Genomic DNA, 15,684 nt, shown 5'->3' with positions numbered 1-15,684 from the left:
TGGCAAAATGAAAAAACGTGGCGAAATTTAAATAGAGGTGGTAATATTTAAATGAGTTTGCATTTTAGAAAACATGTGAGGGAAGAAAAAAAAAAGCCAGAAATGACGTAGGCCTACAGGTAGCCTAGACAAAAAATCCTATAGGATTTTTAAATAATTTCAAAGATCCTCTATCTAAACAAGATTTGAGGATCAATCTTATTAGAAAATAAGAAAGTGAGAGGAGGCCATTCGCCCCATCGTACTCGTTTGGTGTACATTAATAACTAAGTGATCCAAGGATCCTATCCAGTCTATTTTTAAATGTTCCCAAATTTTCAGCTTCAGCCACATCGCTGGGGAGTTTGTTCAGATTGTGACGCCTCTCTGTGTGAAGAAGTGTCTCCTGTTTTCTGTCTTGTATGCCTTGAAGCCCAATTTCCATTTGTGTCCCCGGGTGCGTGTGTCCCTGCTGATCTGGAAAAGCTCCTCTGGTTTGATGTGGTCGATGCCTTTCATGATTTTGAAGACTTGAATCAAGTTGTCCGCCCACAACTGAATATTATCTAAGTCCCTTTGAATAACCTTTGCTGCCAAGATAATATCTGCTGAGTCACCTATTTTACTATCATCTACAAACTTGACAAGTTTGCTAACTATCCCAGAGTCCAGATCATTAATATAGATTAGAAAAAGCAAAGGCCCTAGTACTGATCCCTGTGGAACTCCACTAACAACCTCACTCCAGTTAGAAGCAACTTTAAACCCATGTTGACCATCTCCAAGAATATGGTTTTCATTAATGGAAAATCTGCCTCATTTCATATTCCAAGTCTTCTCTTTTAAAAGTAAATGCATGTTTTTAACACGATTAACCTGGTTTGAATTAGAGACACTCCTCCTCAATATATACACATTCTTATTTAAATGAACAATGTTTTCACATGACAAGAATGCTTTATCTTCATTGCGGTTTTGCCGGCTTCATGAGCACACATCATTGAGGCCTGGATTGGTTGCACTAGTGACAGAAAATGGCTGCAACTCAACTCAACATGAGAGAGAGTGTTAATGTATCAGAGGTGTTTTCCTTTTACTGGAGTAAGTTTTTGATATTTTGACTTTTGCTCAGTTGTAACTTCCGAGTACTTTTTACACCACTGCGCTGCTCTCGGACAGTACTGACTTGTTTTCATATTTCATTACATCACTGGGCCGTGGTTTGGTTCAGTGATTGGTGGCATTGCCACTGTGGCAAGCTCCGTTGTTGTGCAGTGTTATACAAATATAACGGCAGTAAATATAATGCAATGCTCGTGTAAAACTTTAGACAATGTCTGGCCCCTGATCGCAGTGTAGTGGACAGTTTGGCCGCTGGTTTCTATGAGGTAGTTGGAAACTTTGTGATTGTACTGCAGTTTTAATGCAATACATATAATCACAGTATATCTCTGTATACTGATGTTGGGTAGAGCTAAGGGGACTGTAAACCTTAGGGGTGCTGTCGGAGTGTGTTCACTCCTGGGTGTCGGTTAGAACACAGATGACTCAGGCGACAACGTAATGTTGACGTGAAGTTTAATGGAGAAAGGAGATTTAGAACAGTACAGGTTCCAGCACAGCACATGGGCGAAGGCACTTAATTAGTTTCTGACCGGTCTATGAATAGCCAGCTGAATTGATGGATAATTGTGTGTGTTTGGTAATTCGTCAGAGACGCACACTGCTCTGGCTAAACACAAATAAACTTAAACGGGAGCTAGCAGAATGTATTCTCTCTTTACTCGCGTCAAGTCGCACTGCACTTGTGTCACTGAAAAGCGGGGCTACAGCTCTTCAGCAGAATTACTCAAACTAGAATACAATCTGTAGCCTTTTGTACTATGAAGAGCCAGTATTAATGTTTCATATAAACTGTATAATGTTTTATATTAATGTTTGAAATACTAAAATGTATTGAGCCAATTGTATTAATTGTCAAGCTGCAGAAGTCCCTCTCAGCATTTGCTCCAAGGTGTTCTGTGGCTTATCTTAAGGCTGGAGAGGTCACCTCATAGTTATTGATTAACAGTAGCTATGATGACCTTGGGACTGGACCTCTCCCAGTATATCCAAGGAAACCATCTGGTTTCCACATCCCCACACCTTCCCCCAGGAAGACAACCACGAACATTACAAGGGCCAGAGACCTGACCTTGAGATAACACTTCTTGGAAAGCATGTGACTAGACCCTGCCCACAGACCCACATGTCATGCATTGTATAAAAGCTGTAAATATCTTGCTGTTCAGAGAGACTCCACTCAGATGGAGAGCTTCCATACCAGGGCTTTCCAGGCCTTCCAGGCATGTTAAATAAATACTTTATCCTCTGTACTTGAAGACTTCAATTCTTTACCTGGATTCTACATACTATGGCAAGCCAAATTGTCATTTAGAGATATCTCAAACTACAATTCAAGATATCTTAAATTGAATTGCAGATATCTCAATCCTAAGCCTTGTAGGACGGGAGATATATGACAGACTCCACTAGACCTCTGAAGGTGTGCTGTGGTATCTGGCACCAAGACGTTAGCAGCAGATCCTTTAAGTCCTGTAAGTTGCGAGGTGGGGCCTCCATGGATCGGACTTGTTTGTCCAGCACATCCCACAGATGCTCGATTGGATTGAGATCTGGGGAATTTTGAGGCCAATTCAACACCTTGAACTCGTGATTCATCAGACCAGGCCACCTTCTTCCATTGCTCCGTGGTCCAGTTCTGATGCTCACATGCCCATTGTAGGAGCTTTCGGCAGTGGACAGGGGTCAGCATGGGCACCCTGACTGGTCTGCGGCTACGCAGCCCCATACGCAACAAACTGCGATGCACTGTGTGTTCTGACACCTTTCTATCAGAACCAGCATTCACTTTTTCAGCAATTTGAGCTACAGTAGCTCGTCTGTTGGATCGGACCACACGGGCCAGCCTTCGCTCCCCACGTGTGTCAATGAGCCTTGGCCGTTCTTGTTCCTGTCGCCGGTTCACCGCTTTTCCTTCCTTGGACCACTTTTGATAGGTACTGACCACTGCAGACCGGGAACACCCCACGAGAGCTGCAGTTTTGGAGATGCTCTGACCCAGTCGTCTAGCCAGCACAATGTGGCCCTTGTCAAAGTCGCTCAGATCCTTACACTTGCCCATTTTTCCTGCTTCTAACACATCAACTTTGAGGACAAAATGTTCACTTGCTGCCTAATATATCCCACCCACTGACAGGTGCCATGATAATGACATTATCAGTGTTATTTACTTCACCTGTCAGTGGTCATAATGTTATGGCTGATTGGTGTAGATGGCTATGGTTTGTAATGCTCATTAAGTTGTGTTGTATAGGCAAGTTGCATTTTAATTACTGTGTTAAATGTCTGAGTTTTCTAATGTGTGTATACTCAGTGTGTCAGTTTGTGAGTTTATTTATGTGCTTCTCAGTGTGTGTCTCAGTGTGCGTGTGTTACTGTGCTGTTCCTGTGAACTATATATGTTTTTGTATTTGTTTGTTTGTGTGTGTATTGGGTGTTCATGTGCTTTCTGTGTGTATTGTACACTTTATCAGTGTGTGTCTATCTTCTCTTCATAATCCACACGGATGGCACACTGTTAGCTATTACTCCTGATGTTTTGTCTGATTGTTTTTTCTGCATTTAATCTGTTTTTCTTCGTCTTCTGCAGAAACCCTCAGAGATGCAAGGGCTGCATTAAGTATTAGACTCGGGGTCTGAGGAGAGAGATGCCATCAGCATCCTGAAGCCCCTGTGTTACTCCTCTCTTTCACCATAAAGACTGTCCCAACTGTTTTGGAAGAAGGACAGAGCACCGACTCTGGGCGCCAGCCAACGCTGCCGCCACAGCTGTCTGACCTGTGAGTCCTACTGCACACAGACAGGGGCTGAAGTCCTGTGCGTGTATGTGTATATGTGTGTGAGCATGCGTGCGTTTACATGTGCAGGTTGTGTATGCCTTAGGAGTGCATCCATGTTGTTTTCCTGTGCCGTCTGTGTGTTTATGATCACTGCTGTCACTGTCTATCAGGTTCGTTCTCTCCCTGACAGCATCTTCTCTCTATTTGAGTACATGGACCTTTATATGTAGGGATATGAATTGCTGTATATAATGTCAGGTACTGTGTATCCCAACACAGTGCAGCCTGTTAAAGCAATCTCTGCAGAGGTTGTAGTGTAGCTGAGGCCGCCCCCTAGTGGAATCAGCTCACCATCAGCCCTGCTGTAGATAGAGCAGGTTGGCCGATTGATGATAGTGTTTCAGTGGCTCTATATTGATAATACAGTGATTAAAAGCACTGGTGGTGATTAAAAACACTGATATTGCTGGTCCGACATAACAGTTTTGATCTTTTCACCATGTTTTGTTGTTAGTAAATATGGATCATAATTAATTACATATCAATATTTAGAGTTTTCCATAAAGATTTTTGTTTTTTACTGGAGAAATCTAGGTACAGTACTTTACTCAAGAAAACAGCAGTGTCCCCCACCTGGGATTGAACCCATGACCCTCCACTGAGGAGTCCAGACCCCTGTCCACTCCTCCACACTGGCCTTATTACAACTGTAATTTCTGTTGATATTTGGATGAAATATATATATATATATATATATATATATATACACACACACACACACTCACCTAAAGGATTATTAGGAACACCTGTTCAATTTCTCATTAATGCAATTATCTAATCAACCAATCACATGGCAGTTGCTTCAATGCATTTAGGGGTGTGGTCCTGGTCAAGACAATCTCCTGAACTCCAAACTGAATGTCTGAATGGGAAAGAAAGGTGATTTAAGCAATTTTGAGCGTGGCATGGTTGTTGGTGCCAGACGGGCCGGTCTGAGTATTTCACAATCTGCTCAGTTACTAGGATTTTCACGCACAACCATTTCTAGGGTTTACAAAGAATGGTGTGAAAAGGGAAAAACATCCAGTATGCGGCAGTCCTGTGGGCGAAAATGCCTTGTTGATGCTAGAGGTCAGAGGAGAATGGGCCGACTGATTCAAGCTGATAGAAGAGCAACTTTGACTGAAATAACCACTCGTTACAACCGAGGTATGCAGCAAAGCATTTGTGAAGCCACAACACGCACAACCTTGAGGCGGATGGGCTACAACAGCAGAAGACCCCACCGGGTACCACTCATCTCCACTACAAATAGGAAAAAGAGGCTACAATTTGCACAAGCTCACCAAAATTGGACAGTTGAAGACTGGAAAAATGTTGCCTGGTCTGATGAGTCTCGATTTCTGTTGAGACATTCAGATGGTAGAGTCAGAATTTGGCGTAAACAGAATGAGAACATGGATCCATCATGCCTTGTTACCACTGTGCAGGCTGGTGGTGGTGGTGTAATGGTGTGGGGGATGTTTTCTTGGCACACTTTAGGCCCCTTAGTGCCAATTGGGCATCGTTGAAATGCCACGGCCTACCTGAGCATTGTTTCTGACCATGTCCATCCCTTTATAACCACCATGTACCCATCCTCTGATGGCTACTTCCAGCAGGATAATGCACCATGTCACAAAGGTCGAATCATTTCAAATTGGTTTCTTGAACATGACAATGAGGTCACTGTACTAAACTGGCCCCCACAGTCACCAGATCTCAACCCAATAGAGCATCTTTGGGATGTGGTGGAACGGGAGCTTCGTGCCCTGGATGTGCATCCCACAAATCTCCATCAACTGCAAGATGCTATCCTATCAATATGGGCCAACATTTCTAAAGAATGCTTTCAGCACCTTGTTGAATCAATGCCACGTAGAATTAAGGCAGTTCTGAAGGTGAAAGGGGGTCAAACACAGTATTAGTATGGTGTTCCTAATAATCCTTTAGGTGAGTGTAGTGTTCATTATATAAATCACATGAGAGCATACTGCAATGCCATATTTTATTTTATTTGGGAGCAATAAATGTACAGTGGGGTCACTATCGATGGAAGAGGTGGTCGGGCGGCTGGAAACTGGTGAGAATTTGAAACTCGTGACCCTCGTATTTGGTACGAGTAAACAAGTTCATGAAATGCATAACTTGTACAGTGTCTTGTCCTCTCTTGCTTGCCAAGGTCGGCCCACCCACTCAGGAAGTTTGGATTTGCACATACTTCACATCAACATCACTTATGCTGTTTTAAAGTTTGTTGTGCAGTTAGCCTAGTCGGAGTAGTTTCGACTCAAGGACGGCCCAAAGATGGCACCAAAAAACGGGCACATTCAGCACTAGCTATCTTGAACAGTGAGTTGCGAGAAGTAAAAATGAACATATTATATAGCCTAAATGATTTTATTCGAGTACCTGTCGATAATCTGACTTGTCAAATTACTGAAGTAATTTCCAGCCTAAATAACATTTTTAGTTCGATGTAAAGATAAAATCGAGGAACAGTAAAAATACCTTGATTGATGTCTTGTGCCCCCTTTAAGAGGCTCACACAAACACAACACAATCACTTTATTCGTAAAATCACAATATGTATTTTAGTTTTGGTACTTAAGAACACTTAATTTGAAAGTAGATACTTTTTTACTTTACTATTTTAAGTAAATTGTACAGAATATCCTGCGAAAATTGAAAAAATAAAAATATTCTTATTGTATTGATTGTGATGGCACAATTAAATACCGACCACGTTTGTGTTATTATTATTATGAATACTACTACTTACAATGATAGTAAGAAAAATAATTATAATAATCCACACGCTATCTATTCTACTTTTAATTGCCGCCAATCTCTATCACTTTCATTCGCGAACAAACCACGCCTCCTCTAGCGAGGATTTCACGCGTGCTCATGAATATTCATTAACTCCGGCGATAAAGCGCTCTTGTTACGCCAAGCTCGTTGTAATAATAACACGTATTGCGTTGTGTTAAAAAAAAAAGTTTTTAAAGACAAAGCTTTGAATATGAAAGTAAGCAGGTTTTCCATTGTATAAATACGGGGAAATATCGCGACCTGAACTCCTAGCAATCCCACAATGCACCGCTTCGGCTAAAACGAAAGTATATTGGACGCGTTCTTGTTTCGCAGATTCCCGCAGCTCTGCGCAGATCTGCAGAATTCCACCGATTCCATTGGTGGAGCCGCGCAGATCTGCGTAAAATGCGCTACAATAACGCGACTCCTGATTAAATAGAGAATATTTGGTAATATGTGTATGACAGGGGACTATATATATATATAACTGAGGTCGCGCCCATTGATATAGAAAAACATTCTAGTTTCTTCTCGGTTTCTGCGATGTAACCGCACACCAGCCTCTAGTGTTCATTGGGCTGTAGCTGGCGGAGGTCTATGACGTTGGGAGCCTGTTTGTCATCAGAGCAAGAGGCTGCGTCACAGACGAATGGTGATTGCGACATTATTAGATATAATTAATAAGTATTTATAGAGTAGAGATAGATGAGGTTAAATACATTTAAATATATATATATATATATATATATATATATATATATATATATATATATATATATATATATAGAGAGAGAGAGAGAGAGAGAGAGAGAGAGAGAGAGAGATAAATACACTCACCTAAAGGATTATTAGGAACACCATACTAATACTGTGTTTGACCCCCTTTCACCTTCAGAACTGCCTTAATTCTACGTGGCATTGATTCAACAAGGTGCTGAAAGCATTCTTTAGAAATGTTGGCCCATATTGATAGGATAGCATCTTGCAGTTGATGGAGATTTGTGGGATGCACATCCAGGGCACGAAGCTCCCGTTCCACCACATCCCAAAGATGCTCTATTGGGTTGAGATCTGGTGACTGTGGGGGCCAGTTTAGTACAGTGACCTCATTGTCATGTTCAAGAAACCAATTTGAAATGATTGGACCTTTGTGACATGGTGCATTATCCTGCTGGAAGTAGCCATCAGAGGATGGGTACATGGTGGTCATAAAGGGATGGACATGGTCAGAAACAATGCTCAGGTAGGCCATGGCATTTAAACGATGCCCAATTGGCACTAAGGGGCCTAAAGTGTGCCAAGAAAACATCCCCCACACCATTACACCACCACCACCAGCCTGCACAGTGGTAACAAGGCATGATGGATCCATGTTCTCATTCTGTTTACGCCAAATTCTGACTCTACCATCTGAATGTCTCAACAGAAATCGAGACTCATCAGACCAGGCAACATTCAGTCTTCAACTGTCCAATTTTGGTGAGCTTGTGCAAATTGTAGCCTCTTTTTCCTATTTGTAGTGGAGATGAGTGGTACCCGGTGGGGTCTTCTGCTGTTGTAGCCCATCCACCTCAAGGTTGTACGTGTTGTGGCTTCACAAATGCTTTGCTGCATACCTCGGTTGTAACGAGTGGTTATTTCAGTCAAAGTTGCTCTTCTATCAGCTTGAATCAGTCGGCCCATTCTCCTCTGACCTCTAGCATCAACAAGGCATTTTCGCCCACAGGACTGCCGCATACTGGATGTTTTTCCCTTTTCACACCATTCTTTGTAAACCCTAGAAATGGTTGTGCGTGAAAATCCCAGTAACTGAGCAGATTGTGAAATACTCAGACCGGCCCGTCTGGCACCAACAACCATGCCACGCTCAAAATTGCTTAAATCACCTTTCTTTCCCATTCAGACATTCAGTTTGGAGTTCAGGAGATTGTCTTGACCAGGACCACACCCCTAAATGCATTGAAGCAACTGCCATGTGATTGGTTGGTTAGATAATTGCATTAATGAGAAATTGAACAGGTGTTCCTAATAATCCTTTAGGTGAGTATATATAGTTATGGTTACATATAGATCGTGAGAAATAGAGCACTTCCTCAAGTTATTACTGAATCTATTTATTGGTTGTTATGTTTTAGTAATGCATCAATTCTTGGACTGAATTAAAACAAAACAAAAACTTTCTGAGCTGTTCTAACAATTTTAAAACGCCCAAATACTGCAATAACTTTTTTAAATGGCACAGAATCTGGGCTAATTTTGTTAAATGACCCATAATCTGTTCCAACAAATAGTTTATTTCTGTGCTGTAAGGGTTTATAATATTTATTTACATCTAGTCTCCAACAGTTGACCTACAAAGTCCCAGAAGTATAAACACTGAAGTGGCACAAGATGGCAGCATTGCTGTATAAATCCAGTTAGGAGATTAACTGAATACTCTCATGGCTAGTTTTACAGACCCAGATTAGCGCCTATCCTGGACTACATAATGTCAATTTAGATAGGGAAGTCCAAGACTAGAGCTAATCGGGGTCTGTGGAACCAGCTTTAAAAATGCTTACAAATGATCACACCATAATGACGTACACAGACGGCTGAATACCTGCATGTTTTAAAGTTTGTAAATATTTTTATTAGTTTGGATTAGTCATTTAGTCTGTTTAATAAACATGTGCAGCAGCTGTAAACCTGCAGTGCTGTGTGTTTTAGCTATTTGTCCTGCTAATCTTAGCTGACAAGACCACCATACCATGTGTTAAGGAAAATATTGTTATATTTCTATTTGTTTTTAGAAAAAGGGTAATTATTGTATATATTTCTAAAATAGCTGGAGCAGATAATCAACCTGAGTCTCTTTGGATTACATTACTACATTACTTTTCTTTTGAATACACAGAGTTAATAAACTGATTTCTTATTTGGAATTGTATTCATTTATTGGTGTGAACATTGGTGTTATGGTTTGATGTGATTATAATCCTTCTCATTTTTGTAGAATTGTATTGTATTTAACCAACATATTTTTAGCTCTGTATTCATGAATTTATTACTTATAGCTACCAATGTCGCAATCAGCAGTCCTCTTTGTCGCGGTCTCTCACTCTCTGACAATAACTATCACTGACGTCATCCACAGATACAGACCAATGAAAACGTGTGGGAAGTTTGTGGTCAATAAAAGATAGTACAGCATTGCCATTTTTTTTATCAATCTTTCAATCAAGCGTCTGCCTTACACCATGGTTTATGTAAAGTTGTAGGCTATTGTGATTGTATAATGGCTTCCCTCTTGAAACAACTGCTTAGACCCACTTAAATTCCAAGATGGTCTAAGCTGGTTTAAGATGGGCAATGCTGGTATATTGCTGGTCCAAGCTGGTTGATGCTGGTTAAACTGGCAAATTAGAATGCTGATGCTGGTAGACCAGCATAGCCAAACTGGAAGTTGTCATGTTGACCATTGGTTGACCATGTAACCTGGCTAAGATGGTTAAGTGACCAACTAAACTGGCAACGAGATGGTAGAACGGTATGATCAAGACCTAAAGCAATGTTTGCTCAATTTAGTAATTAGTGATCAATTATTCAATTACATGCACTTATGAATGATACATAAGAGTTAAATGCCATTACATTAAAATCTGCCATTATTGTTCTCTACAATCTTTAATAGCCTAATTCCCTGTTATATCTTATGTTTTGTTGTATTTTTGTTATCCAATTTCCCATAAATCTCCAGCATTTTTTTTGTTTGTTTTTACTAATATATACAGTTAGGTCCATAAATATTTTGCCTTCAGTTTTGCATTAGAAATCAAGGCAAACTGCCAAGGGAACTGGTTCCCTTGTATTTATTGATGATGTGACGGCTGACAAAGCAGCAGGATGAATTGTATTATCTGCTCAGATTCAGCCAAATGCTTAAAAAAAAATTGGACAGTGCTTCACAGTGCAGATGGAGGTTTTTTAGGCAAAGAGGAGGAATGTTCTGCAATGTCCAAGTCAATCACCTGACCTGAATCCAATTGAGCAGCATTTCACTTGCTGGAGGCAAAACTGAAGGCAAAACGCCCCAAGAACAAGCAACAACTAAAGACAGCTGCAGTGCAGGCCTGGCAGAGGATCACCAGGGAAGAGACCCAGCATCTGCTGATGTCTATGGGTTTGCAGTCATTGACCTACAAAGGATTTGCAACCAAGTATTGAAAGTATTGAATTTAATTCATGATTATGTTAGTTTGTCCAATTACATTTGAGCCCCTAAAATTGGGAGGACCACATATAAAAATAGGTGTAATTCCTACACAGTTCACCCAATTTGGATGTAACTACCCTCAAATTAAATATGAAAGTCTACACTTATTCATGTCAAATCCATTGTGGTGGTGTAGAGAGCCAAAATTATTAAAATTGTGTCCTTTCCCAAATATTTATGGACCTAACTGTGTCTATACAAAATAATATATTTTTTTATTGAATTGTTCCTTTGTGGAGGACAAGGCATTAAAGTGAGAACATGTATGTGACCATTATCGTTATTAAATGCAGTGCATATGACAGGGTCTTCCCCATCTTCAGCCCTGTGCCCTTACAGTAATATTACCAGGTTACATTCAGTTGCTGACAGGTTAGCTAAGGTGCATGTCAAATTACCAGTAAGGGGGATAGGTAGCTGAGACATAATAAATGGGGTGGTTAAGGTAAGGGTTAGGCTGAATGATTACAGGGCTGATGGAACATAGACATGATCCCCATATGACCACATTAAAACTTATGTAGTAGCTTTCACAAGAAAGAAATAGCTTTTACAATATAACATTTCAATCACCTGTAGTAGAAAACAAAATTGTATACAACAAAGGCAAAAACATATTATAAAATACCTACACATAACATTTATATTTCACATAGAAAATGCAGATCATTTTACAAAAACACATATTGCATTTTTTTTCCTTTATATTTACAATAATTATTTTACAAGTGTACAAGACAGGCATCTACAATACAAAGAAACATACTACACAATCGGTACATTACTTAGCCTAAGCATATAAAGTTTGCTGTCACAAAAATCACATTTGATTACTATTGAAAAGTTCCCGATGTACAATGACCTTGCTAGTTGGGACGAAAAACCCTGGGTAAATGAAATAAGTGTTCAACACAGAAGCGTATGGTCAAAAATAGGAGACGTGACATTTATTGTCCAGAGGTCATAAGGCAGCTGAGCACAGACGAGTAAAACAGCTCTCCTTGTTCTGAGTCTTTATACCCTGAGTCTACACTCTAAAAAGTGCTGGGTTATAATTTTAACCCAATCATTGGGTTATGTGTGTTGGGTCAAGTTGTTCTGTTATTTGTACATGTGTTGGGTTATTTACTGCTCTGAGATCGTAACCAATCGCAAGCAAAAAAGACTAGTCAGCGCTGAGAAAACCAGTGGCCAACTCATGATGACGAGCCTATAGAAAAAGATGTAATAACTGAGGGGGGAAACGTGTAACTCACAGATTTTAACGTGTTTATAAGTATTTTGGCAATTGTAGTACAGATATGATAAACTACTCAGGAAGATAGATTAAACAATCATCGAGTCCTACTAATAAATTGTATTTTACAGAAAGAAAAAAAAATACTGACTTGTAGGTTTGAGGTGTGGGAAAGTTGTTTTGTTTTTTGGTGTGTGTGTTGGGGGGGTTTGTATATTCTATTAATTATATAATAATATACTACTTATTTTATCAGTGATAAATTCATGGATTACGCTAATTTAGATTATGTAACACAGAAACTCGAAGAATGGAACCTCCACTCTATTTAACATCTAATGGTAAAAAACAAAAACAAAATGTTGACCTAGTTGTATGCCAATACATATGAGAATATCAGACAAATGAGAATGACAGCAATTGACCAGCGGCCAGAGCCAAGACTGTCCCCAGGACTGCACGAGCTCAAGGATGACAAGGTATAAAACAAGTTAAACACCAACTCATACGCTCAGAAATGTACTCACTGTTACCTCTCATACTGTAATTGGTCATTATGTGGGTGTTTCAATATGCAGGGAAGCAGACTAGATTTGTCACTTGTTTGTCACTCAGGGGAGGCGATGGATCTATCTTTGTACATCACAGGGTATCTGACACCACTGGCTCGATTTTGATGAAGCTTGATGTCCCATTTGATCTACAGTCATGAAATATTGTACATGTTTTCCATAAGGGCCATTACATTCTCAGCAAATTAGATTTTTTGACATTTTTTCTCCCTCATGAATTCACAGCATGCAACTTAAGTTTGAATAGATATCACTAATTAGTTTTTTGGGTGACTGGCTGTACATTTAATTGGGGATGATATGTTTACTGTTGCCTATTTTAATTTGTTTTCACCCATTTATTTCAGGTCCATATTGGAGATGATGTGTGGATCTGACAAATGGCCTGGAGGAAGATCAAATCAAACACAAATGACTCCCTCTTTGTGAAGAAGCTGTCAGTGGCCATTTGGGGAACTGCTATTCTCAAGGATGGGAAGGAATGCCCATCCATCAAAGGGGACCCAAAACCAGGCAAACCACCACTGACCCCAACCAAATTGAGGACACTTAGGTGAATGTTAAGTCTCAGTCACAGACAAACACACATGGTATAAGCTACCATGTCCAACTCTCCTTCTGGTCTTTGATGCATATGTGGTGAAAAGCTGCAAAGTGCCCTAATACTGTTTTCTGTCACTATTTAATGAATAGTTTTTTTGACATGTAGGTTTTATTAAACATTTTATACAATTTTATTTGTATTGTGTCCTTCACATTTATTCATACCCTTGATAAATTATAACAAAAATATTATATGAATTAAGATATGCAAATGTTAATTCCGACAGAACATCTATTGTTTAAACAAACAAAAAAATCAGTTCAGAAATCTGATGGAAAAATTCTGCCAGAACACACACAATATACACTCACCTAAAGGATTATTAGGAACACCTGTTCAATTTCTAATTAATGCAATTATCTAACCAACCAATCACATGGCAGTTGCTTCAATGCATTTAGGGGTGTGGTCCTGGTCAAGACAATCTCCTGAACTCCAAACTGAATGTCTGAATGGGAAAGAAAGGTGATTTAAGCAATTTTGAGTGTGGCATGGTTGTTGGTGCCAGACGGGCCGGTCTGAGTATTTCACAATCTGCTCAGTTACTGGGATTTTCACGCACAACCATTTCTAGGGTTTACAAAGAATGGTGTGAAAAGGGAAAAACATCCAGTATGCGGCAGTCCTGTGGGCGAAAATGCCTTGTTGATGCTAGAGGTCAGAGGAGAATGGGCCGACTGATTCAAGCTGATAGAAGAGCAACTTTGACTGAAATAACCACTCGTTACAACCGAGGTATGCAGCAAAGCATTTGTGAAGCCACAACACGTACAACCTTGAGGCGGATGGGCTACAACAGCAGAAGACCCCACCGGGTACCACTCATCTCCACTACAAATAGGAAAAAGAGGCTACAATTTGCACAAGCTCACCAAAATTGGACAGTTGAAGACTGGAAAAATGTTGCCTGGTCTGATGTGTCTCGATTTCTGTTGAGACATTCAGATTGTAGAGTCAGAATTTGGCGTAAACAGTATGAGAACATGGATCCATCATGCCTTGTTACCACTGTGCAGGCTGGTGGTGGTGGTGTAATGGTGTGGGGGATGTTTTCTTGGCACACTTTAGGCCCCTTAGTGCCAATTGGGCATCGTTGAAATGCCACGGCCTACCTGAGCATTGTTTCTGACCACGTCCATCCCTTTATGACTACCATGTACCCATCCTCTGATGGCTACTTCCAGCAGGATAATGCACCATGTCACAAAGGTCGAATCATTTCAAATTGGTTTCTTGAACATGACAATGAGTTCACTGTACTAAACTGGCCCCCACAGTCACCAGATCTCAACCCAATAGAGCATCTTTGGGATGTGGTGGAACGGGAGCTTCGTGCCCTGGATGTGCATCCCACAAATCTCCATCAACTGCAAGATGCTATCCTATCAATATGGGCCAACATTTCTAAAGAATGCTTTCAGCACCTTGTTGAATCAATGCCACGTAGAATTAAGGCAGTTCTGAAGGCGAAAGGGGGTCAAACACAGTATTAGTATGGTGTTCCTAATAATCCTTTAGGTGAGTGTATGTATTGTGTGTATATGTATATATACAACGATCAGCCATAACATTATGACCACTGACAGGTGAAGTGAATAACACTGATCATCTCATTATCATGGCACCTGTCAGTGGGTGGGATATATTAGGCAGCAAGTGAACATTTTGTACTCAGTTGATGTGTTAGAAGCAGGAAAAATGGGCAGCGTAAGGATCTGAGCGACTTTGACAAGGGCCAAATTGTGATGGCTAGACGACTGGGTCAGAGCATCTCCAAAACTGCAGCTCTTGTGGGCTGTTCCCGGTCTGCAGTGGTCAGTACCTATCAAAAGTGGTCCAAGGAAGGAAAAGCGGTGAACCGGCGACAGGGTCAGGGGCGGCCAAGGCTCATTGATGCACGTGGGGAGTGAAGGCTGGCCCGTGTGGTCCGATCCAACAGACGAGCTACTGTAGCTCAAATTGCTGAAGAAGTGAATGCTGGTTCTGATAGAAAGGTGTCAGAACACACAGTGCATCACAGTTTGTTGAGTATGTGGCTGCGTAGCCGCAGACCAGTCAGGGTGCCCATGCTGACCCCTGTCCACTGCCGAAAGCGCCTACAATGGGCACGTGAGCATCAGAACTGGACCACGGAGCAATGGAAGAAGGTGGCCTGGTCTGATGAATCACAAGTTCAAGGTGTTGATTTGGCCTCCAAATTCCCCAGATCTCTATCCAATCGAGCATCTGTGGGATGTGCTGGACAAACAAGTCCGATCCATGGAGGCCCCACCTCACAA

This window comes from Amia ocellicauda, chromosome 7 (genome assembly GCF_036373705.1).
Source record: "Amia ocellicauda isolate fAmiCal2 chromosome 7, fAmiCal2.hap1, whole genome shotgun sequence".
NCBI lineage: Eukaryota > Metazoa > Chordata > Actinopteri > Amiiformes > Amiidae > Amia > Amia ocellicauda.
Note: the sequence above shows the minus strand (reverse complement) of the source record.